The sequence below is a fragment of the Cervus elaphus genome, chromosome 20, assembly GCF_910594005.1.
Source record: "Cervus elaphus chromosome 20, mCerEla1.1, whole genome shotgun sequence".
NCBI lineage: Eukaryota > Metazoa > Chordata > Mammalia > Artiodactyla > Cervidae > Cervus > Cervus elaphus.
The window spans coordinates 45717283-45742244 of record NC_057834.1 but is presented as its reverse complement, the minus strand read 5'-3'; the positions used below and the strand labels follow the sequence as shown (position 1 = coordinate 45742244).

General features: G+C 43.4%; 1 non-coding gene across 1 annotated transcript; it reads right to left on the bottom strand.

The window, feature by feature from the left end:
- Nucleotides 1–17476: 17476 nt before the first annotated feature.
- Nucleotides 17477–17599, bottom strand: LOC122678598. Its single transcript, XR_006336250.1, has one exon. It is a non-coding gene; the product is annotated as a small nucleolar RNA SNORA26 (small nucleolar RNA).
- Between the last annotated feature and the right edge of the window lie 7363 nt (nucleotides 17600–24962).

Sequence of the window (24962 nt, the reverse complement as noted above, 5' to 3'; positions counted from 1 at the left end):
GGGGCTGCAAAATCACTGCAGATGGTGACTGCAGCCATGAAATTAAAAGAGGCTTACTCCTTGGAAGGGAAGTGATGACCAACCTAGATAATATATTAAATAGCAGAGACATTACTTTGCCAACAAAGGTCCGTCTAGTCAAGGCTATGGTTTTTCCAGTGGTCATGTATGGGTGTCACAGTTGGACTATGAAGAAGGCTGAGCACTGAAGAATTGATGCTTTTGAACTGTGGTGTTGGAGAAGACTCTTGAGAGTCCCTTGGACTGCAAGGAGCTCCAACCAGTCCATCCTAAGGGAGATCAGTCCTGGGTGTTCATTGGAAGGACTGATGTTGAAGCTGACACTCCAGTACTTTGGCCACCTCATGCCAAGAGTTGACTCATTGGAAAAGACTCTGATGCTGGGAGGGATTGGGGGCAGGAGGAGAAGGGGACAACAGAGGATGAGATGGCTAGATGGCATCACCAACTCGATGGACATGAGTTTGAGTAAATTCCGGGAGTGGGTGATGGACAGGGAGGCCTGGCGTGCTGCAATTCATGGGGTCGCAAAGAGTCGGACACGACTGAGAGACTGAGCTGAACTGAACTGAAAACAGTGAGTAGAAATATAGAGACAAAATAAAAGTACATGTATATTTCATGTGTGTAAACATATGGATTTAGGGTTACATCTCAAAGTACTACTCAGTGGACTTGTTTTCTGTGCAGATTCTTCCTGTTTCATTCTCCAGATATCCCAAGGACCATGCTTTTCCTTTGCTTACCATACAGAATACAAGAAATGAGGACTCTGAAATAGAACCTGATGACTACAATAAGGGCAAGAAAGATGGCGTGTTTGCTTGGAGAGTGAGGTTTGTTTATTTGTTTTCTCTTACTGCAGAAGACTGGGTTAGACCTGAGGGCAGAGAAGTGGGAGGCTGGAGAAGACAGCCAACTTGTGTTTTCTGACCAGAGAGCAAGGAGAAATGGAGTAACTTGATCCTTGAGGTGCGTTTGGTTTAAGGGGGAAGGTGACTTCTGGAAAATCATGGGGCAAACAGCAAAGGAACTCAGCATGCAGTTAACTTCCAGGAAGAATCTTGCTTTCTACCTCCCTTCCCCACCGCACCCCACCCCCCATTTCTCTCTCTGCAACCATCAGAAATAGATTCTGGCTCTTTTCATCTGACATAAACTTTAATCCAGGGCTAATAATACCTTAGAGAATCTCCAGAAAACTGGAGAATGAATTTATACAAACTGGGAGGAATAAAAAAGACTGATGAAAGCGAGCACACAAACCAAATGGAAAGGACACTGGTGCCTTCTGCTCAGTGACAAACCCTCTAACTGCACAGCTGACCCTGTTGGGCCTGGGCATTAGACACCACCCGTGGTTCCATGACTTCTGCTGCACCTGGTTGGTGTTCAACTAAAGATCTTGTGGTGGGGGGATTCTTCTGTTGTAGTGGCCAGAAAGAATTTTCCCAGGGCCCACTCTTGTGTCTCTCACCTCCTATTAAATGCTGGAGTATTTGTTACTTGTAGGGAGTGGCCAGTTCCTGGTAATAGATCCACATCTTAGCCCCTCAGAAAACTAAGTGTGTGATCCTCAGAAGTTGCAGAATATGGAAAATTCCTCATCAAAGGAAAGGGGGGTTCAGATAGTAGTTGATCAAGATATAACAAAGGACAGCCCTGCAGATAGCCCAGTGAAGAACATTATAAATTCAGTGCCGCATTTGACACAGTGCAACCCTGTGTCAAATAGACCAGGCATGCACAACCCTGTCTTGGAGCATACTAGACATTTATCCCTGAGTGCAAGCGAGGTTTCAGCCTCTTATATGGGGATGGTTGGTACCTCATCCAGTATTATTTACATTTTCTACACTGAGAATTAAACAGTTTGAAATTTCACATTTCTGGGGATAGAGTAATTGGTCTAAAGCTATGGTAACAAATTCCCACTGTAACTGGTATTAAATATTTTGTATTCACTGAGGTCCACTGTAAGACTTTCCTATTGCTACTTTTACATGTCACTACATATTTAGTGCCTTAAAACAACACACATTTATTATGATTCTGGAGGTCAGAAGTTCAAGATGAATCTCCCTGGGCTAAAATCAATGTGACAGCTGGATTCTGGTGGTTCTTGGAGATGCTAGGGGAGAATCCATTGCCTTGTCCAGCCTCTAGAAGATGCCCAGATTCTACTCTCATAGGCCACTTTGATCTTCAAAGCTAGTTACAACTGATCAAGTTATTCTCACAACACATTATTCTAACACCAACTCCCTTTCCTCACTCTATATGGACCTTTGTGATTCCATGGGGTGCCCATCTCAAGATCTTTTATTTAATCACACCGCAAAGTCTCTTTTGCCATGTCAAGTAACATAATCATGGATTCCAGGGACCCAGCTGTGGACATCTTTGGGGAAGCATTAGCCTGCCACCACAGCCAGTCTCCTCAGTGCCCACATTTCTGCTCCCTTCTGAAAGTCATCCAGGTGAAAGCAAGTCAGTCCACGGCTTCTTAGCGTCAGCCAGTCAACAACTGTGCCCTGAGCTCAGGTACTAAAGTCAGAGAGAGAGAGAGAGAAGGAGAAAGTCTATGGGGAGAGGAATCTGAGTAGCCAGTGCCTAGAAAGTTCCTAGGGACTAGAGCTGAGAGCTGCAAATGCCTTCATGAGAGAAGGCTGGGGAGGGTGTTAGGAACTGAATGTATATCACCACCCCCCCCAACACCACCACCTAATTCATATGTTGACCCCTAATCCCTGTGGGGCTGTATTTGGAGAAAGCATTTTGAGGAAGATGTTGATCAGTCATGTCCACCTCTTTGCGACCCCTGTGGTCTTCAGCATGCCAGTCTTCCCTGTCCTTCACATCTGGAGATTGCTCAAACTCATGTCCGTTGAGTCGGTGATGCCATCCAACCATCTTGTCTTCTGTTGTCCCCTTCTCCTGCCTTCTATCTTTAAGGAAGTAATTAAGGTGGCTCAAATGGTAAAGCGTCTGCCTACAGTGCGGGAATCCACATTCGATTCCTGGGCCGGGAGGATCCCCTGGAGAAGGAAATGACAACCCACTGCAGTACTCTTCCCTTGAAAACCCCATAGATGGAGAATCCCGGTAGGCTACAGTCCATGGGGTTGCAAAGAGTCAGACACGACTCAAAGATATAACTCACTTGCATAAGATTAAATGAGGCCATAGCCTTGGGGTCCTAATCTGATAGGATAGTGTCCTTGTAAGAAAAGAAACCAGAGAGCTTGGGCTCCTGCCCTACCCCAGCTCAACCACAGAGAAGAAGCCTGGAGAGGACCCAGTGAGAAATCTGCTCTAACATTTGCAAGCCAGGAAGAGTGTTTGCATCATAAATTGAATTGACATGACATGACAGGAACGTGACATGAGTCTTTATCTTGGACAACCATCCTCCAGAATGTGTGAAAACAGACTGATAGGTAAGCCACCCAATCTATGGTAATTTTGTATGGCTTGCCTGAGCTGACTAATACAGGAGGTTGCTTAACCATTGGCCTGAGAATCTTCTCCTATCTGGGCCTTTGTGGGATCTGCCCCAATTTTGTTCATTTCCTGTAATTAGTACTCACAGCCTGCTTTCCCTTGTTGAGGCTTATCTGTGACTTTAGAATGAGAATTGATCACCTGGTTTAGGGTTTTATAGTATAAGTTATTCCATGTAACAATAACCTGCAAAAAGGAGTTGGTTTTTTGGTTTTTTTTTTTTTTTTTTGTAAACAGTTTTTGCATCTTCCCAAATATCAACCTGGCATGTTTTGAACAGCCAGATTGAGATTTTTGCAGAGTGACCCCATGAGAACATGTGGCCGGCATTTCCTCTTCTCCTGGGAGATTTCTGTGGTTTGGACTCTCCAGAGCCAACGACTAGGGTTTGGGTGTTGGTGAGGAATCTGTGGCTAGCCCTAAGGAGACCTAGGCAGAAAAGAAAAAAATCCCTAGAATCAGAGCATGGAAGGGGGCTGGAGGGGGATGTGATAAGAGGCTGCTCTTATGGGACTCAAGGGGATTGGAGGATGAAAGAGGTGGTTGGGCATGTGTACCTGTCCACCATGAGGTCAGGAGAAGTTCAAGAGAGAGGAGCTGCTATTCTGGGACCGAGACTAGAACTTTCTTTGCCATTCAGGCTCTGGTCATCTTCCTCCTTACTCTGTCTCTGTTTTCCCCTCCTCCTCCTTTAGAATTGACAAGGAAACATATTATCCCTTAGAGCCTTCAGAAGGTAAGTCAGTCCTGTTGACATTTTGATTTTAGTCTAATGAGAACTTTGTTGGCCTCCAACAAAATTGGAGATAATAAAAGTGTGTTCTTTTAAGATAATAAAAGTGTGTTCTTTTAAGAGGCTAAACTCATGGTCACTTATTACATCAGACATAGAATATCAATTCAATATGTCTGTTACATTCACTTTAGAAGTTATAAGATGGGGGACATAATGAACCCTGTATGGACCTGCAGGTTGTCTGCTGACAGGTCAAGCAATATTGGTACTTCTTTGAAGCATTTCATTAAGTGTCTTTTTTCCTTTCTGTTTTTTTCCCCTCGAGGACTCTCACCCTATTTCCTGCACAGTTGTACCCAACGTGGTTCTCATTTACAGCAAATTGGAAGACATTGGTAATGACACAAGTTGATTTCATTTGTTTTAGAATGGGTTCTAACATGTAGAGGGAAATAATATAATTTATGAAAAGTTAAATATTCTAGAATACTCCGTCTTAAAGATACACTTTTTTGCAACTTTTTTGTTAAAATTAGGGTGAAGAACTACCTTTCAAAGGGTGAAACAAAATAGCTTTTAGGAATTTTCCCCAAAAGTAATTTGTGATTCGATCCTGACCAGGTCTGAAATTTACATGATTCATATGCTGTTGTTTTTGTAAAATCTTTGTCCACAAAATGAAGTTTATTTATTCATTTATTTTTCATTTATTTTTATTAGTTGGAGGCTAATTACTTTACAATATTGTAGTGGGTTTTGTCATACATTGACATGAATCAGCCATGGGTTTACATGTATTCCCCATCCCGATCCCCCCTCCCACCTCCCCCTCTACCCAATCCCTCTGGGTCTTCCCAGTGCACCAGGCCAGAGCACTTGTCTCATGCATCCAAGCTGGGCTGGTGATCTCTTTCACCATAGATAATATACAGGTTTCGATACTGTTCTCTCGAAACATCCCACCCTTGCCTTCTCCCGCAGAGTCCAAAAGTCTGTTCTGTACATCTGTGTCTCTTTTTCTGTTTTGCATATAGGTTTATCATTACCATCTTTCTAAATTCCATATATATGTGTTCGTATGCTGTAATGTTCTTTATCTTTCTGGCTTACTTCACTCTGTATAATGGGCTCCAGTTTCATGCATCTCATTAGGACTGATTCAAATGAATTCTTTTTAATGGCTGAGTAATATTCCATGGTGTATATGTACCACAGCTTCCTTATCCATTCTTCTGCTGATGGGCATCTAGGTTGCTTCCATGTCCTGGCTATTATAAACAGTGCTGTGATGAACATTGGGGTGCACGTGTCTCTTTCAGATCTGGTTCCTTCAGTGTGTATGCCCAGAAGTGGGATTGCTGGGTCATATGGCAGTTCTATTTCCAGTTTTTCAAGAAATCTCCACACTGTTCTCCATAGCGGCTGTACTAGTTTGCATTCCCACCAACAGTGTCAGAGGGTTCCCTTTTCTCCACACCCTCTCCAGCATTTATTGCTTGTAGACTTTTGGATAGCAGCCATCCTGACTGGCATGTAATGGTACCTCATTGTGGTTTTGATTTGCATTTCTCTAATAATGAGTGATGTTGAGCATCTTTTCATGTGTTTGTTAGCCATCTGTATGTCTTCTTTGGAGACATGTCTGTTTAGTCCTGTGGCCCATTTTTTGATTGGGTCATTTATTTTTCTGGAATTGAGCTTCAGGTGTTGCTTGTATATTTTTGAGATTAATCCTTTGTCTGTTTCTTCATTTGCTATTATTTTCTCCCAATCTGAGGGCTGTCTTTTCACCTTGCTTATAGTTTCCTTTGTTGTGCAAAAGCTTTTAAGTTTCATTAGGTCCCATTTGTTTATTTTTGCTTTTATTTCCAATATTCTGGGAGGTGGGTCATAGAGGATCCTGCTGTGATTTATGCCGGAGAGTGTTTTGCCTATGTTCTCCTCTAGGAGTTTTATAGTTTCTGGTCTTACATTTAGATCTTTAATCCATTTGGAGTTTATTTTTGTGTATGGTGTTAGAAAGTGTTCTAGTTTCATTCTTTTACAAGTGGTTGACCAGTTTTCCCAGCACCACTTGTTAAAGAGGTTATCTTTTTTCCATTGTATATCCTTGCCTTCTTTGTCGAAGATAAGGTGTCCATAGGTTTGTGGATTTATCTCTGGGCTTTCTATTCTGTTCCATTGATCTATGTTTCTGTCTTTGTGCCAGTACCATACTGTCTTGATGACTGTGGCTTTGTAGTATAGTCTGAAGCCAGGCAGGTTGATTCCTCCAGTTCCATTCTTCTTTCTCAAGATTACTTTGGCTATTCCAGGTTTTTTGTATTTCCATAGAAACTGTGAAATTATTTGTTCTAGTTCTGTGAAAAATACCGTTGGTAGCTTAATAGGGATTGCACTGAATCTATAGATTGCTTTGGCTAGTATAGCGATTTTGACAATATTGATTCTTCCAATCCATGAACATGGTATGTTTCTCCATCTGTTTGTGTCCTCTTTGATTTCTTTCATCAGTGTTTTATAGTTTTCTATGTATAGGTCTTTGGTTTCTTTAGGTAGATATACTCCTAAGTATTTTATTCTTTTTGTTGCAGTGGTGAATGGTATTGTTTCCTTAATTTCTCTTTCTGTTTTCTCATTGTTAGTGTATAGGAATGCAAGGGATTTCTGTGTGTTAATTTTATATCCTGCAACTTTACTATATTCATTGATTAGCTCTAGTAATTTTCTGGTAGAGTCTTTAGGGTTTTCTATGTAGAGGATCATGTCATCTGCAAACAGTGAGAGTTTCACTTCTTCTTTTCCTATCTGGATTCCTTTTACTTCTTTTTCTGCTCTGATTGCTGTGGCCAAAACTTCCCAAACTATGTTGAATAGTAGTGGTGAGAGTGGGCACCCTTGTCTTGTTCCTGATTTTAGAGGAAATGCTTTCAATTTTTCACCATTGAGGGTGATGCTTGCTGTGGGTTTGTCATATATAGCTTTTATTATGTTGAGGTATATTCCTTCTATTCCTGCTTTCTGGAGCGTTTTAATCATAAATGGGTGTTGAATTTTGTCAAAGGCTTTCTCTGCATCTATTGAGATAATCATATGGCTTTTATCTTTCAATTTGTTAATGTGGTGTATTACATTGATGATTTGCAGATATTAAAGAATCCTTACATTCCTGGGATAAAGCCCACTTGGTCATGGTGTGTGATTTTTTTAATATGTTGTTGGATTCTGTTTGCTAGAATTTTGTTAAGGATTTTTGCAACTATGTTCATCAGTGATATTGGCCTGTAGTTTTCTTTTTTTGTGGCATCTTTGTCTGGTTTTGGAATTAGGGTGATGGTGGCCTCATAGAATGAGTTTGGAAGTTTACCTTCTGCAATTTTCTGGAAGAGTTTGAGTAAGATAGGTGTTAGCTCTTCTCTAAATTTTTGGTAGAATTCAGCTGTGAAGCCATCTGGTCCTGGGCTTTTGTTTGCTGGAAGATTTTTGATTACAGTTTCGATTTCCTTGCTTGTGATGGGTCTGTTAAGATCTTCTATTTCTTCCTGGTTCAGTTTTGGAAAGTTATACTTTTCTAAGAATTTGTCCGTTTCTTCCAAGTTGTCCATTTTATTGGCATAGAGCTGCTGGTAGTAGTCTCTTATGATCCTTTGTATTTCAGTGTTGTCTGTTGTGATCTCTCCATTTTCATTTCTAATTTTGTTAATTTGGTTCTTCTCTCTTTGTTTCTTAATTAGTCTTGCTAATGGTTTGGCAATTTTGTTTATTTTTTCAAAAAACCAGCTTTTAGCTTTGTTGTTTTTTGCAATGGTCTTTTTAGTTTCTTTTGCATTTATATGTGCCCTAATTTTTAAGATTTCTTTCCTTCTACTAACCCTGGGGTTCTTCATTTCTTCCTTCTCTAGTTGCTTTAGGTGTAGAGTTAGGTTATTTATTTGACTTTTTTCTTATTTCTTGAGGTAAGCCTGTAATGCTATGAACCTTCCCCTTAGCATTGCTTTTACAGTGTCCCATAGGTTTTGGGTTGTTGTGTTTTCATTTTCATTCATTTCTATGCATATTTTTATTTCTTTTTTGATTACTTCTATGATTTGTTGGCTATTCAGAAGCATCTTATTTAACCTCCATATGTTTGAATTTTTAACAATTTTTTTTCCTGTAATTGAGATGTAATCTTACTGCACTGTGGTCAGAAAAGATGACTGGAATGATTTCAATTTTTTTGAATTTACCAAGACTAGATTTATGGCCCAGGATGTGATCTATTCTGGAGAACATTCCGTATGCACTTGAGAAAAAAGGTGAAGTTGATTGTTTTGGGGTGAAATGTCCTATAGATATCAATTAGGTCTAGTTGGTCCTTTGTGTCATTTAAAGTTTGTGTTTCCTTGTAAATTTTCTGTTTAGTTGATCTATCCATAGTTGTGAGTGGGGTATTAAAGTCTCCCACTATTACTGTGTTACTATTAATTTCCTCTTTCATACTCGTTAGCATTTGCCTTACATATTGCGGTGCTCCTATGTTGGGTGGATATATATTTATAATTGTTATATCTTCTTCTTGGATTGATCCTTTGATCAAATGAAGTTTTTTTAAAGCATTACTTGACTCCTCCATTAATTACTGATTATATTATCTATTTCTAGAAGCCCCAGCAACACTGGGATGAAGGAAAGATTTCTGGGATGCTTGAGTCACCACACGGCAAAGGATACTCAAATTTTACTACTTTATCTTAAAATGATAGTTCATAGCTTGGCTGACTTTTCACCCATTCTGCTGATTCTGCCAGTGAGTTCCTCTATAGTGACAGCCAGAGGTGCTGATGGAAAATATATAATTAGCTAAGTGTAAAAAACAGAAGTTGAGGTCATTCCATCTACTTCAAAAAGGGGGCATGTCTCTCTACCTCAGGGCTGAGTCTCTTGAAGGATCGTTTTGTAATTGGTGGTAGTGGCAGTGAGTTTTTTTGTTCATGTTGTTGCTTGTTTTATTTTTCAACTGTTACTAGGAATTAACTGTGGAATGAGTGCTTGATTTTAATTCTGGAAGGCAAAAGAATGTAACGAAGGACATTTTCCAAGGAATGTTTGAAGACCTTCATGTTAATTTGTGGTTCAACGAATCTACTTTTTAAATAAAGATTTTTAATTAAAAGTGAACAAACTAATATATGGGTTTGAATCAGTGTTATAGAACAATAGGTCTTAAACGGTGATCTACACCTTACCCACATCAGAAATATATGGTTGCGCTTATGTGAAAAATTCAGACTCTAGGACCGCACACCAACTAAATCTCTGGGAAATGGAAGCCAGAAAATATCTTCTTTAATCACAACAGCTCATTCTAAGATTCTCTAAATTTAAGAACCACTTTTTAATATTTTTAAATAGGAGATTCTCATAAAAAGGCAAGACAGTAAATCATTCTTTTAAACTTAGACTTTTAAGTGTTAGTGAGGTGAGCTCTTGGTGACAGTTTGTCTTCCCTGTTCTTCCCCACTCAGCCCTGGGACTGATGCTGATATTAGAAATGAAGTAGGGGAAGAACAACTTATTTCTTTATATATATATTTTGCTTTAATGGCCATCAAAAAGGCTATTTCATTTCCTCTCACCAACCCTGTCCACCAGTTATGTTAGTCTTAAACATACCCTTAGAGCAATGTATATGAGTAACTCTCCTACATTTGTTCATATATACACACTTTCTAAAGCACTATGAAGACACAGACAAGGCTTTAACACAGCTGGGGGCTGCTTACGTATCACTTTAAAATGATCACTGGTTTGCTTTACACAAGACATTCAATAGGCTTGCTATGGCCTTTAGTTTCCAAATCTCAAAGTGAAGTTAGGATGACCAAATAGGAAAGCATATTTAAGAGTGAGGTCAGTACACTTTTTGGAGACCTTAATAGATATAGGAGAAGAAGGGGATGACAGAGGATGAAATGGTTGGATAGCATCACTGACTCAATGGACATGAGTTTGAGCAAGCTCCAGGAGATGGTGAAGGACAGGGAAGCCTGGCGTGCTGCAGTCCATGGGGTCACAAAGAGTCAGACACAACTGAGCGACTGAACAACAATACAAACAGGAGGTCTAGGCTGAGCATGAGATGGCATGGGATGGCATATGGGAGTCACCACTCCCACCCCATGGATTCAAAGACCTCAGGTGCTGCAGTGTAGACTGACGCCCAGCCTGACGGTGAAACAGCTGTGCCGACCCCAAGTCAGGCAGTCAGGCGCCCCTGCCCACACTGTCCTGCAGGGCACCGCTGCTCAGGCCTGTGCTTTCAGATGTGCCCAGGAGCTCCAATGTGGGGACCACACGCTCCAGTGTGGGGAAGCAGGTCCTGTTTCCCCTGACCTGACCCTCTGAGGACAGGTGATGAGGCAACAGATGTCTGTCGCTGGCTCCCACGCCTCAGGGTGTTCAGAAGCAGCGTCACAAGGTCCTCGGCTCACTAGGCATGTTTTCCTTAGTGCTGAGCCACGGGGACCCTGGCTGGTTATTCCTCAACGGCAGGAAAGGCCCTCTGCCTTTCGCCCTGCTCATGAGACCATATCTCTGACTCTTTCCAGACCCACCGGTAGATGTGGAGGAGGGCCCAGATCTCCTCAGCAGACAGGGAGCTGGGAAGAAGGGGCGCAGGCCCATCCTTCCTGCTGTTTTAAGGACCTCTGGTGGCTTCGCTGCTTGCATGTCTCCTGGAAGGCAAGGGTCACAGGACTGGATGAGAAGTCAGGATTCTGGGGACCAGACCTGGTTAGATCTGCAGTGAGGAGAGTTACTCTCTGAGCTCAGATACAGCTACAAAGGGAGGGGAATGGTCCTTGCCCCTGCCTTGCTGACTGTAAAAAGCCAGGAGAGGAAAGCCTACCACAGTGTTTTGAAATCTGCAAAGTTCTTCCTAAGGGCAACCTTCAGATTCTCACTAAATAGACCAGAAATAGGAGACCCTGGGCCTCTCCTACTGCTTCCGTGGGCCTGAGGAGCTGAGCCTGTGTTCAAGTTGCTCCTGCAGGTGGTTGTTAACGCAGATGGACTCCTCTAGGCGCTAGTGCAGATTCCAGATTTCACCAAGATGTTCCTCTAGCAGGTCAGCCCCTTCAGCCACCGAGCAGGACAGGAGGAGGTGGGGATGGAGCACCCTGGTCACTAGTGGGGCCCAACTGGAGGTGTTGCTTGGCCAGCAAAATACCTAAAGATCACCATCCTCTCTCATGCAGACATCCAGAAGTTTAGGTGAGCTTGCTTGAAGAGTAAACTGGCTTCAAACACAGGACAGGTGATGCTAAGCAAGCCCCACTGGCCTCCTCCCATACAGAGGTATGTGTAAGGGAGTTGTAATACATGGCCAGTTACCTGGGCAACTGGTAGGTGTAAGGCGTTTCCCATTGTCTAGAAAAATAACTGAAGGCTGTGGATCTCGGTCTAGACCCTAGACAGGTGTGACCTTTGCCTGAGTTGAATTGAGGGTACTAGGGAGGAGCTCAATTAACCTTAATTCCTCTCCTTGCACTGACCCTCGACTGAACATTGCTATGCAAGGAACAATGCTCTTCCTCCACCCTTAGAGAGAAGGCCTAACGTAAAAGTGGGTATCTCATGGGCTTCCCTGGTGGCCCCGTGATTAAGAATATGCCTGCCAATGGAGGGGACATGAGTTTGATACCTGGACCAGGAAGATTCCACATGCTGCAGGGCAACAAAGACCATGTGTTCACCACAGCTAGTGAAGTTCATATGCTTTAGAGTCCTGGCTCCATAACAAAAGAAGGGACCACAATGAGAAGCCTGTGCACCACAACTAGAGAGTAACCTCCACTTGCTGCAACTAGAGCAAGGTCCTGCATAGCAATGAAGACCCAGCACAGCCAAAAATAATAAATAAATAAAGTTTAAACTGTTAGTACCTCATGTCAACTCATCCTGTGTGGTTAATGATTGGTACTCAACAATTCCCTCAAATAACTTTTATTATGGAAGGAAGAAAGCTCCCTCAACTTTTCCAAAGAGATCTGTGATGTGGTCTTTGGGAGCAAAAATGATTGTACTGATGTCTGCTATTTAATGTTTCAACTAACCATCCCTTGCCTCATCAAGGCCATTGCCTTTGGTTGCTAAAGTTTTGAATATTTGCCATCTCCAGTGCTTCCAGCAGGTAATCCAGGTGAATTTGCTTTTCCAAAGGAGATTGGCCAATTCTATGTCCTGTTATTTGCAAACAGACCTTAAAATGCCTTTTCTTAGCTCTTCTTCCTGCAACCCTGATTTGGAAGTGCCAGTTCAATCTCAGTCACAATTATCTACTCCTCCATAAATGGCTGCACCTGTGTTTGCATAAAAACATCTCTAGTATGACATTATCTTTGTCTGTATGGCACTGAAGTAGGAATCTGACAGCTGATTAGAGAGTTGGAAAAAACACCTCATGGAAAAGAACAAAAGATGCAGGAAAGAGCAGTGGGTGGGGTGCTGATGACAGACTCCATCAAATACCTCATTTTACCTGGGGACAACCTTTTTCTGAGAATCCCAGTTGTCTTCTGTTGGAACTGGGCTGCATCCCAGCATTCACATGTGTGGCTGCGCCTCTCCACCAGGTGGAGACCAGGGAGCTAGGAGTTAGAAGGAGAGTTTGAATTGGGTTGGTACACAGGGCACGTTTATGGGGTTAGAATCTGTGTAGAAACAGCCCCACATTCTGTTATAACTCTTGATGATGGAAGATGTTCTGTGAATGTTGGCACCTGGCATTCTGGAAGGGTCTGAGGTGGGCTGCGAGGGGACCAGGGTGCAGGGACCGAGAAGGATGTGATGAGAGCACAGAGGTAGTCACTGACTCGCTCACACCCCTGCTCTGCTGCGAGGCCCAGGGTGGGGAGGATGAGGGGTGCACTTGGAAGGACTTGGCACTGCTAGGGCCCTTCCTTTTCCTCACTCTGTGAGCAGGGTCTAAAGGAGAAATGGAGGAGGATGCCCTGGTAGAAAAGAGATGGATCCTAAATGAGACTTCATTTCACAGGCTGACCCACTCAGCTTTGTGTTTACCTGTGGGTTTGGAGTGAAGCTGGCACATGGAGGAGCCTGAGGATAGGTCTCCAGTTATGCTCACTTCCTGAGGTCTCATCATGTACCACTGGCCACTGCTGCCCAGTTCTGTCCTGGAAGAGAGTGGGGCTGGGCAGGGTTGGGCACCATCCTACAAAGGAGACATTTTCCCTTGAGAAGCCACCTTGACAAGGGACTTGTTTTACTTAAGCTGAGTCATGCCTGTTGCTGCTAGGATTTCAAGGTCTTCATTCTCGGCCATTTGTTTAATGTTGGGGCTTTTTCCTTCATGAGAATCTCCCTGGAATTTTTGTCTGAAATGCAGTTTCTCGAGTCTTACCCCCAAGTTTACAACAGGTCCTGTAGTGTCTCTGGTGTAGATTTCCTATACTGTGCAGCCAGCACCCAGGGATTGGGACCTGTCTCCTCTATGATATCACAGTTAATCATCCAAGGTTAGTACTACTTTCTCTATTTTACATGATACATTCTTCTCCATTATACATGAGATCCATATGCTCAAAGAGGGGAATGAAATCACCATGCAAAGCAGACTTGGTATTTTGGTGGAGTTGGAATTTGCATCTTGGACTTCTGTCACCAGGCCTGTGCTTTCATTGGTTTCACATAGACACAGGGTAGGATCGGTGGAAATCGGGTAGGGAGCAGAAGACCTCAGTAAGAGTTAGTGATTCCTGGTAACTAGTATGGATCTGCTTGACAAGTATTTACTGAATATTCTATGTGGCAGGCTTTGAAGAGACTTCAGGTGGAGGTTAACTGAGGCACAGAGAAGGCCTGGCTCTCAGGAACATGGCCTCTAACACAGGAGCCAGATGTTTTACAGAGAAGCACATCTAATTTTAAAATACAGACTGTGACGTATTCAACATTCATGCATTCCTTGGTCCCACTGTGTCCAACATGTTGGTGGGACTACTGGGAGGAGTTTGGGCTTCTGGTGATTCAGATGGTAAAGAATCTGCCTGCAATGCAGGAGACCTGCGTTCAATCCCTGGGTCAGGAAGATACCCTGGAGAAAGAAATGCCAATTATAAATACAGGACTATTGAAAAGAGATGAAATTCTTTTTTTTTTTTTTTTTTTGAGATGAAATTCTTTTCGGGAAATGTCCATCAGGTATTTTTATTTTAGGAAGGAAAATAAGAAGTATGTTTGATCAAATGTCCCCTGAAATTTAGCCATGGGTTCCTGGTGCTTTTGGATACAAAAACTTGTGGTCAAGGTTTGTGTGGCAGCTATGCTGCATAAAGGTGTGGGAATTTAGGCAAAATCTCCACATCTCTCTGGGCCTCAGTTTCCCCATCTGTAAGAGAAGGTTATTCCAATTCTCCAAATTAATTTCCTTTTTATTTTCTGAGTGCATAAGAGACTGAGATGCATGTTAAATGTGCACTGGGATCTGTAGCCAAGACTTGATCTTGGTTCCTTCTCTGTGTGTCTCCTATAGGAGCCTCAACTTGGCCCACACACTGGAAACACAGAAAGGAGAGAGGGGATGGACGAAATGAAATCAGCAGGTTCAGAGGATGAGAAAACCCAAAGAGAAGCAAGGTAATGGTCGAGGAGCTGTTTGCCAAGGGAGGTGAGGATAAGGACAAGTTGAGCTTGGAAAGTTCAACAGGAAGTGAGGAATGCACAGCATCATCTAACTTCTCAAGGAGCAAGAGCTGAGCAGGAAGGACCAGGAGAGTAACTTAGTCCACAGTGAACTTGTGCACCTGCCGAGGAGATGCACATGACAGATCCAGTTGGCTTATACTGCTAGGAGCACCAATTCCAGGAGGAGGAGGATGAGACCCTGAGGCTCTGCCCTAGACCCCCAGCCTGAAACGTGGAAGCACCCACACGTGGATGTCCTCCAAGTAAGTGTGCAATAAGTTGGATAAATGGTGTTTGGAGAAAATTAGAGATCTTCATTCTTATCAGGGGCCAGGATAATGGGACTCATTTCTGAAGTAGAGATGGTAATAATATTCTTCTGCAGTTAAAATTTTGAGGCTTTACACACATCATCTCTTAGCTATATGTTGAATGCTTAATTTGCAGACAAGAAAGAGTATGTATACTGTTCCAGTGTATAAATTTGTTAAAAATGCAAATTCATCTAAACTGGCAATGGTTGCTTGGGGCTAACAGTTGAGGGCATGATGCACTGCAAAGGGGGACAAGGAAAGTTGTGGCCAATGGAAACACCCTGCATCTTGATTCTGGCTGTGGTTTCCATATTGTATACATTTATCAAAATGCATTTAGTTGTATATTTTTAAACGGCGCAGTCAAGAGGACTCATATAAAAATCTACCACATTTCTCCATACCAGCAGTATTAGGAAATGAAATTCAGTAAAACATAATAGAGAGAAACATCCATGATCATTTAATGCTTAAAAATACAGATACTGACGACTCCTGAAAACTATTGCTCAGAGAAATTAAAGAAGACCTAAATAAACAGAAATATACATTATATTCATAGATTGGAAGACAATATTTTTAGAATGTTAAATCCTTGTTCTTCTAAATAGTATTGCAGCTGGCATTTGGGGGGAGGTATAGTTTTGCAGGCATATTATAACATGTAAGTGGAAATCAAAGTATGTCAATTAGCCAAGATGCAGAGTTAAGTTTGAGGATTTACTCTACTAGATTTCAAAACAAGTTAGCCAGGAAGGAGAATTAAGTTGGAGGATTTACTCTACTAGATTTCAAAACTCAGGTTAAAACTACAGTAAGTAAGAGACTATACGGGTGTAAGTAAACAGAACACAAATGAATGAAAGAGGAAAGAGTAGAAAAGTTACCCACACCCATATTCGGTTTTTTAATAAAGTCATCAATATGCATCACGGGGTAATGATAGACTTTTCTGAAAAATATCTGTTGTGAAAAACAGTATCAAGTGAGAAATTATTAATACATTGGGGAAGTTTTCGGTAGAAATGCAGTATAGGGGAAGGAAACAGCTAGTTGGAAGAATCTGACACAAGAGTGAACTGGAAAATGTGGGCTGGGGTTTCGGAGTAGAAGGGACGCTACCCGGGTGTGGCTCCAGCACTTACAGCAAGGGGGTCTTGGCCCGTTAGAGACCCTCTCTGTGCCTCAGTTTCTTCAGCTGCAAAGCATCAGAGAGTTATGTTTTTGGCACCAGTCAATTTTGAACACTAGAAGCACCATAAATGAAATAATCATCCCCTCGGATCATGAGGGAGGTCAATGAAATCAGTGGGTAAAACTAAGTGCACACCTGAGTACCTTTAACAAATAGATTCCAGGTCCCGCCTCAACTCACTGAACCACAGTTGCTTCAGGAGAGGACTGTGCACTTGTCTGGGTGCTAGCTCAGATTAGTGATTCTTACAATGATCAGCTTGGGGACAGAACACAGTGATCTGTATAACTTTTACCCAAACACAGAAGTAGGACAGAGCAGAAGCACAGGGGTGTTTCCAATCCAGTGACTAAAGCAGAGGACTGTTGAAAGACTCTAGAGTTGAAGGACTAGGCCCATCTGACCCCATTTTACTCTTGTCCAGTTTACAGCAGAGACACAAGTCCTTGGGGACACATGCCTGTGGCAGCTGACCATCCACCTTGAGGAAAGTGAGAGGCCTAATTTTTAATTCAGTCTGGTTTTGAGTGAAAGCTAAATTCACCCTTGTTTGCTCATTGATGGGACCAATCTTCTCCAAGCTGCCACTTTCTAAAAAATAAATTGCATTGCTATAAATGTACTCTTCAACAAAGATGTTTGTTAGCAAATTTTATGAATACCCAAGCCACCTAACAAGAAGCCAAAAAGTTAGCAAGAGCGTTCAATTTCAGGAAAGTTCAGCCCGATAGAGCACAGTCACTGACAGAAAAGATTCTTGAGTTGAAGGGAAGTGATCCCTTTCTGTCCTGGGACATCCTGCTAACTTCAGTGGGCTGGGAAAGCAGCTGCCCATTCTAACAGACGGGATTCTCAGGTGACGCTAGTGGTGAAGAACCCACCTGCTAATGTAGGACACGGAAGAGACATGGTTTTTTGTTTTTCTTTTTATTGTCAAATCAAAGGCAAGTTTAAATTTAATGACTTTGGTATTAACTATACACATGCTAGTAAGTGCTAGGACGTAAAATCTTCTGATTCAGTTGTGACTCCAGACAGGATCCAGAGAGGAGTTCTAAAAATCTCTTCTCTGAGTTTTATGGAGACTTTCTTTACCCTCTTGTGTTAGCCTCTTAAGGCACTGCATCAGCCTTAAAAGGGCAATGGAAAGGGTGAAGGAGACACGGTATTGATCCCTGGTCAGGAAGATTCCCTGGAGGAAGAAATGGCAAGCCACTCCAGTGTTCTTGCCTGGGAAGTTCCATGAGCAGAGGAGGCTGGAGGGCTACAGTCCATGGGATCACAAAGAGTCGGACACGGCTGAAGCAACTTAGCACACACACAATCTGACAGACGGGCTGCTCTTGCCTCCAGATGGTGTCTGGTGTCCTGAAACATGTCAGCGCTCAGGGAGCCTTTAGAAGGGCCCAGCCATCACTTCTGCTGTTGCTCAGTGCATAGAAATGGTTCAGTTGAAAAAAGGTAGGGCTCTAGGAATAAAGTCAGCTCACTGAGAAAAAGAGGAGTATGAAGTGGGACAAAGGAAGGATAAAAACAATAGAATTCTCCTACCTACAAAATACAAAGCAATAGCTTACTTGCCTTGATAAAATGTTTTTTTTTTTATTTTAACTTTGGTTGAATAAATTTTTTAATGTACTTCTTCTACAATGATGTCACCTTCAATGATTACGATAAAGGAAAGTATCATAATATGTGTGAAATGCCTGGCACGGTATCAGTCAATGAACTGTACCGGTTATGCACTTCTGTTAGGGTGGCAAAATTCATCCCAGTTTGACCTCAAGTCAGATACCCTCTGTGAGCTTTTTTGGTTTCATCCTATTTATAATGAAGAAATTTGACACATTTTTCTTTCCCCCACAGAATGTCAGGCCCCACAGCAGCCGGAAAGTAGATTCCCTTAAAGCCTTGGCTGAACCTCACACAGCAATTATCCCTAAACATTGTAGTTGGAGGATTGTTTGGGGGTGTGGGGAAGATAAGCTTTCATAAATAGTTGTTCCAGGTTTGTATCTTTTACCTTAACATGAACACATGCTCAGTGGCCTGTTGTCACACACATTTCACCCTCCATCCAGGTTATACCAACAGCTAAACTGAAGAGACGGATTATATAGGGGTTCCCCAAGTCTCAGACTCACAAGACCCAGGTCGGAAGAGATGCTAGGGGAATGAGCAGTTGGTTCAGACCATCACTGTCCCAGGGCTGCCTGTCTCTCTTTCCTCAAACTCAGCTTCTATGTCACTGAACACAATGCTTATGTTCACTTTGGATCATCATGATCCCTGACCTATGACCTTGAACTCAACCATGCTCTGTATCTGGAACACAACCACAGGTCAATGGCAGGAGGAAAACTCAAAGAGATGGTCAAAGTGTGTGCCACCAACACTGCTCTGGAGCCCTGGTCTGTTCAATATGTGGGTGAACTGAATGAACACAGAACGATAGCACGAGGCTGTCAGATCTTCCTAAACAGACAGGCACCACCATGTATTCAGTGGCTCAGGGGTAAAGAATCAGCCGGCAATGTAGGAGACACAGGAGATGCGGGATCAATCCTCTGCCAGGAAGATCCCCTGGAAGAGGGCAGGGCAACCCACTCCAGGATTCTTGCAAGGAGAATCCCCATAGACAGAGGAGCCTGACGGGCTAGTGTCCTGGGATCGCAAAGAGTCAGACAAGAATGAAGTGATGGCACAAGCACACCACGTTTTCTAGGATATACACATAGACTCTTCTAGTCACTTTGACAGCTGGGAAAGAGCTCTTGTGAGGCTACAGTGACATACATAAGTGAAAGTATGAAATGCAGTGTTTAGTAATATTAAAAAAAACACAAATAGAACAACCCAGACCCAGAGGAAGAATTTAGAAAGTAGGGATATCAGACTTAAGTTTATTCTGAAGACAACACGCTGCCCAGCAAAGAGAAGAAAATGACATAACAATAGGATGCAGCAAAAGCACTGAGATGGGACAGAAAATATATTTAAAAATTATTTATTCACTTAGTATTGTACTTTGATTTGTATCCTACAGTTTTTAGGACACAGACTAAACTGGAGAAGACCCAGAGAAGAAGTTCATCACAGTCCACAAGTTTCATGTCCTTCACTTGTGGAAAAGCCTTAAGATCGGTTTAGAGAGAAGATGAGGTGATATGGTTTGTCCAGTAGTCATGTATGCACGTGAGAGTTGGACTATAAAGAAAGCGAGTGGTGAAGAATTGATGCTTTTGAAATGTGGTGTTGGAGAAGAATCTTGAGAGTCCCTTGGACTCCATGGAGATCAAACCAGTCCATCCTAAAGGAAATCAATCATGAATATTCACTAGAAGGACTGATGGCAGAGGCTGAAACTCCAATATTTTGGCCACCTGATGCAAAGAACTGACTCACTGGAAAAGACCCTGATGCTGGGAAAGATTGAAAGTGGGAGAAGAAGGGGACGACAGAGGATGAGATGGTTGGATGGCATCACCGACACAGTGGATGTGAATTTGAGTGAATTCCAGGAGTTGGTGATGGACAGGGAGGCCTGGTGTGCTGCAGTCCATGGGGTTACAAAGAGTCGGACAAGATTGAGTGACTGAAATGAACTGAACCGAACTTTATGACAGCCCGACAAAAAGTAAGACCTGCTGGCAAAGTATTTTTACCATGAATATTTTTATACACAGATGAATGAACAATGGGAACTCAGCTGAGATAGTTTTTGGAAGGAGATAGGTCAGTGGTATCGGAACGTATGTAGACAACCCAAGAGTGGCTGCTGAGGGACTGGGTGCTATCAGTGGTGATGTCCACAAACGGTCATGGCCTAGGCACCTGGAAGGCAGGGGCCCCCAAGATTCCATGAACCCCTCCCCCTTCTAGTTCTGTTATGGCAACTCCAGATGGTTACCTAGCATGCTGGGTCCCTCTACTTCACTCCTGTCTTAGTCTGAGCCCCACAAAGCACCTGTGGCTCTGAGCTCTGGCATCTTCAACTTCTCTTTGTGGTTGAGAACCCTCTAGTTGTTCCCAACAGTAAGTCAGGAATTCCGTTTTTGTCATCCCTCAGTGCTGATTAAACCAATGTGATTTTGCTTATTTGAATCCCCCATATATTAGGTATCTCCTCCCCAGCCCTGGCTTCTACCTCTTCTACCACATGTCACCATGGCACTATGTCTTCCGTCTTTATTGGATCTGAGGGCAGAACGTACCCTCATGGAAATCAACCAGGAGCTTCAGTTGCAGCTAGAAAAGTACAAGCAGGACTTCAGAGACCTCACAGAGAAATTCCTCATATCCCAAGCTACTGCTTACTCCCTGGCCAATCATCTGCAGAAATACAGTAAGTCCTCGGGGTCATGGTCACCAAAGCAATGAATGATCACTGTCTTCCCTCTAAGAAACTAAGCCTCCAACATTGGTCTCCTTTTCCCTTAGTCATTTTGAATTCCATTCTGACCACAGTGCAGGAAAGGTAGTAGTGTGGCTCTTTCGCCTTCAGTTCCTGAGGCTGGGGAAACTGAGGCACAAGGAGTGAGGCACTTTTCCAAGTTTTTAGTGATGTGTAGGGTGAGATTCGAGTTAAAATTCCAGACAGTGATTCCTGGTGCCAGCACAGGAGTGCCCATGTCTCTCAGGCACATACTAAGCTGCATTGATTGGAATCTTTTCTGTTCTGTATCTGATCCTGCATGCCTCTTGGCTAAACCTCTGGGACTAATGAACTCCGTCAGTTAGAGGTTCCCTGAGGTTTCATTGACAAAGCCCTGTGCTATTTGCACTGGGGTAACGTGTGGTTACACACTGTGAGAAGCAGGGGATATGATTTAAAGGAGCTTAAGGATGAATCTGCTTCTCACTGAAACCGTGGTCTCTGTGACGCCGTCATGACAGGGCCTCCCTGGTGAGAAGGAATCCATGCTTTCTGAGGTGCAGGTTCTCCTTCTTGAGTCCAAGAAAGCCATGTGACTCTGTGGCAAGAATGAAGGTGTTTCTGGTGAAATCAGACAATCTGCACTTTCCCCTCTCTCCCCACTTGAGCTGGTGAAACTTTGGTGATACAGGTTGACCAGGAGTCCGGGGGACCCTGAGTCTATGCTATAAGCTGTGTGATCAACATGAAGATGATAGTAAGTGGGGGGAGATCACCAGCCCTAGTAAAAACTCAGGCTGAGTGTGAGTTGGCCCTTTGCACCCACATCAGCCTGGCAATTGGAATCATTTTTTCCTGTTCAGTAAGAGGGGCCTGGAGTAAGGAAAGAAGTCATGACCAGGGTACATGCACAACAAGGGGATGAGCGGAATCTTGACAACTTGTGTCTGTGTCACTTTCCTATAGTCATTTTCAATGAAGCGATGAGGGAGTCAATGAAAAATGACTGACACAGAGAGACGTAAGAGGTAAAGCCTCCTGTTTAAGAAAGTGAAATGATGAGCTTTGGGGAAAGGACAAACTAAGTTTAATTTACCCCACTCCTTATGATAGTCACAAAATTCTAGGAAAGACATTGTGAGGCTGGTGAAGAAGAAATGTCTCACCAGGACCCTGGTGTGGAGGTCAGGGTCACCTTTCACACCTCAGCACAGTGTGAAAGACGTGGACTCTGGACCAGGCTTCCTGGGCTCACATCCCTGGTGGGAACCTTTCTGTGTCTCGCTTTCCTCCTCTGTCCATGTGGTGCTCTAATAGGAACTCTTGTTTGAGTTGTAGTGAATACTGAGTAAATCTGACAAAGCTCTGACAACAGTGCCTGGCTCAGTGTAAATACACTTAGTTCATACTTCTACTGTTCCTAATGACACAGGCTTTCTCAGGGTTTGGGCCTATCTCTTTCAGGTCCTTATGGTTTCATGTATTCTATTTCACACCAGTGTGTCCAGGTGAGTTGTATACTTGAGACACTTCTTCGTTACTGAGATCCCAGCATGAGGGAACCAGCAGCTCTGTAGTACTGGGAGGCTTACTGACCCCACAGGACTCGCCACCCAGGCCCCCGCTCAGTGTCTCACCTAAGAGGCTGCAGGTCCTGGTTCAGTGGCCCAGGATTCAGGGTCAGTCTCAGGGGATGTGAATTCTGACTTTGCCAAAAAGTAGTTCATCTTGTCAAGTTGTGTTCTGTGCCTAGGAACTTCTCTTTCCTCAGCTCTAAAATGGGGAGTCACCTCGGTTCAGACGCTGAGGAATCAGATGTGGAAATCTCTCCATAGAGACTGGGGAAGGAGTTGCATCCACCACTGAGGTGGCCCATCCTCCTCCCTTGAAGGCAGTGACCACAGCAGCAAGGCCGGCTTTCCCTGAGGCACTGTCTCTTTCCTCAGATTGTAAAGCATGTAAGGACATCCTTGAATCCGTGTTGGGGGAGAAGCTGCCGGTTGAGGCGCGGAGTTCAGCAGAGAAGCAGGCAGAGAAGCCAACACTTGATGAAAGGTTGAGGTAAGGAGGGCAGGGATATTCATCACAGGCACAGGGCAGAATGTGATAAAATTGGTGGAGAACACCAGTTGGTGAATTATGGACTCAAGTTGTTATTCAGAAAGTAATTTACTTTGCTTTTAAATAAACTAGTGACTTGAATCTCATCATGAAATTCACTACATTCAAGTGAACCAGTGGCACTTAGCTCATTGACAATGTTGTGCCAATGGTACCTTATTTGCCTTTCAATCACAACCGCCTCCTGACTGACTACATCCTGGAATGCTTTCTTGACCCTGTCATTCTTACTTTCTTCCCAATTCACACCAGCTGTACGTGTCCACACTGTATATCTGGCTGTGTGTCATTCACTGGACAGTACTTTGTGTTGCCACATTAAAAATACAGAAAATATTTTGTGTATTTTTTAATGAAAATGGGTATGGCCGAGTGAGGAACTGAAGAGACATCTTCATGATGCAGATTTAGGAAGACATTGATGCATGCATGTGCACTCAGTAGTGTCTGACTCTTTATGACCCCATGGACTGTAGCCCACCAGGCTCCTCTGTCCATGAAGTTTCCAGGCAAGAATACTGTAATGGGTTGCTATTTCCTTCTCCAGTGAATGTTCCCGACTCAGGGATCAAACCTGCATCTCTTGTGTTTCCTGAATTGTCAGTCATGTTCTTTACCAGCTGAGCCTCCAGGGAAGACATTAGGTTACCTTTACAGAAGGACAAGATGAATGGAATGTCACGGAATCTTACAGGAGTACTATCTGATACAGGGGAAACCTTTGTTTACCTTGTTTGTCTTTGACATAGGCCAGTCATCAGATATGGAGTAGGAAATAGCAACCCACTCCAGTATTCTTGCCAGGATAAGCCAATGGGCAGAGGAAACTGGTGCACTATACTCCATTTGATCTCAAGAGTCGGACATGACTGAGTGACTGAGCCAGTCATCAGATATGTGCCAGAATTCTATTTGGAGGTCTCCTTAGGGATGTTCTCACAGAAATCCCTAACTGTCTTTCATCTAACTCTTTGCCTTTTCCAATTGTGTCTTGTGTTCCACCTAGGACGTGTGACGTCCTAATTCGAAGTCAGGCACGAGAGCTGACCCAGTTACGGCAGACACTACGGGATGGGAAAGATGATTCTGTCCTGCTCAAGCAGCACCTCAAGGACCTCCTCACCCACAATGACCTGAACAACTACCAGGGGCAGGGCTTCCGAGAGAGCCTGTCTGAGGGATACCGCCTGGCAGAGTGCCTTGCCTGCAAGCTCAGCCCAGGTGAGGGGGCCACAGACCCTGAGAGCACTGATCCTCCCCTAGGTCCCCAGGTGATAAGATGAACACCTCCACTAGGAATGTTTATAAGCTTTCCTGTTTCATATCCTATTTGGGGCTATGTAGGAGCAGAATTGTCTTAGTAAGAGGATAGAGGAGAAATGCACAGGGTGGAAGTCAGCGTATCCCAACGGTCTGCTTCCTCCCTGATGGACCATGGCCACTGGGGAAGGAGGCAACATCCAGCCAGTATTAAAGCGCAGAAAGGAGAAGGTGACAGGCAGCTTGTTAGAGTGAATAGAGCCCTAGATGAAGCTTGGAAGTTCCCAGGTTCCATGCTGAGTGCTGTGTTTATAACTGTGTGAGAATGATTGCTTTTCCTTATGTTAGTAACTGTTCTCATCTGTAAAATGGATCAAATAATCTGTTGATGGTAGCTATAGTGATGAAATTTGGGAATATTTACAAATACACTGCAGAAAAGAGAACCCTTCACTTTGTGGTGTTGGATGAGGTACTTGATAGAATTGGACTTGGTGTTGGGAAAATGGTTTAAACCGGAGAACTCACTTTCCATAGGGAGTTTCCCAGTTAACACACAAAAGCTACCTTGAAGAGCCAGGATGTTCCCAGATGGAGGAATGTGGGACGTGGTTGTTCTCCTTAGAGCAAGGACAGCATCTTGTGAGACCTGAGAAGGTTTATAGAGGCTGTGTCTTTGGCAGAATTTGTGGCAGGATGGATGATACATTTGTAGAAGTGGAGATGGGAGGTGGACAATGTGAGGTGATA